General features: G+C 50.5%; 1 protein-coding gene across 4 annotated transcripts in view; it reads left to right on the top strand.

Moving 5' to 3' along the window:
* The first annotated feature begins 494 nt into the window (after nucleotides 1-494).
* The window catches only part of ICAM2 (intercellular adhesion molecule 2), a 19,479-nt gene continuing 18,541 nt past the window's right edge, over nucleotides 495-1,432 (top strand). For 2 of the 4 annotated variants that reach the window (XM_011947990.1, XM_011947991.1), the window contains exon 1: nucleotides 496-727. The gene's annotated coding sequence lies outside the window, so the exon portion shown is untranslated. Of the gene's footprint in view, nucleotides 728-1,432 lie in introns of all 4 variants that reach the window. The other 2 variants (XM_011947989.1, XM_011947992.1) reach the window with 2 other exon arrangements.

The following is a 1,432-nucleotide window of genomic DNA, read 5'->3' as shown; positions in this document are numbered from 1 at the left end:
GTGCCACTGCACTCCAGCCTGGGGGACAAAAGCAAGACACTGTCTTAAAAACAACAACAACAAAAGATTGGCTGGGCGCGGTGGCTCTTGCCTGTAATCCCAGAACTTTGGGAGGCCGAGGCAGGCAGATCACTTGAGGTCAGGAGTTCGAGACCAGCCTGGCCAACATGGTGAAACCCCGTCTCTAATAAATATACAAAAATTAGCCGGTCGTGGTGGCGGGTGCATGTGGTCCCAGCTATTCCGCGGGCTGAGGCACAAGAACCATGTGAACTCAGGAGGCGGAGGTTGCAGTGAGCCGAGATCACACCACTGTACTCCAGCTTGGGTGACTGAGACTCAGTCAAAAAAAAAAAAAAATTAAAACGGTAAATTCTGTTGTGTACGTTTTACCACAATTAAAAACAAAAAGGCAGGGTGGGAGTGGAGCTAAATGAGGCTAGTTTAGGGTGGGAACCTGGGCACAGGAAGCACGTCACTTCTGGTCGGGGGGAGGGAGAAGACTGAATAACAAGTTGTGAACTGGGCAGCTGTGACACGCGCATCTTGTCACCTTGTCACCAATTTCCTGCCGGGGATCCCAGAGCCACCCTTGTTGGAGCCCACAGGGGTAAAGTCGAGCTTCTCACTTTCCCTCCAGTGAAACTTGGCGGCATGGGAAGAATTTTGGCAGTGTCGAGGTCTGAGTTTTAGTGCGTTCCCCTCTCTGGGCGTCAGTTTCTCCCCGGTAAGTACAGGGGCTGGAGAATCCCCAGCACTCCTGTGGCTCGACATCCCGTCCGTGAAGCTCCTGGCCTGCCGGGTCTCCGAGCTCACGCACTTGCCCTGGCGCTCCTTTCCTGATTTGTCTCCGCTCTCTCCTTCCTCTACTCTGCCGTCTTGTTGGCCGATGTAGAAATGTGGGGCTGCCTCCTTATTTAGGGCTATAATCTGGACCATGTGAGCTGAAGCAGAGGGGAAGGGACAGTCCCTGTTCTCCCCGACAGGCGCAGTGGGTGCATAATGAATCTCAGTCGCTCACGTCCTACCTGCCTCGGTTTGAGGGGGTCTTTCCTAACCCATGGCTCCCATTCCCATGAAGCCTCTTCTTTCTAAGCATGTAGAAAGGTCCTTTTTCCCTTTTATTATTTTTTGTGAAATTTACTAGGTAACACATAAAAAGCATATGTAACATACATATCATCATACTGCTCAGTAATATACCAAACACCCGCGAAGCTGCCACTCACTCAGCACAAGGATGGAATATCACCAGACTTCAAACACCACTTATCTGCCTTTTTTTATTATTATTTTTTATTTTTTGAGACGGAGTTTTCATTCTTGTTGCCCAGGCTGCAGTGCAATGGCTCAATCTTAGCTCACCGCAACCTCCACCTGCTGGGTTCAAGCGATTCTCCTGTCTCGGCCTTCCAAGTAGCTGGGACTATAT

This window comes from Colobus angolensis, unplaced genomic scaffold (assembly GCF_000951035.1).
Source record: "Colobus angolensis palliatus isolate OR3802 unplaced genomic scaffold, Cang.pa_1.0 Scaffold271, whole genome shotgun sequence".
NCBI lineage: Eukaryota > Metazoa > Chordata > Mammalia > Primates > Cercopithecidae > Colobus > Colobus angolensis.
Note: the sequence above shows the minus strand (reverse complement) of the source record. Positions and strands in the feature narration are given on the sequence as shown.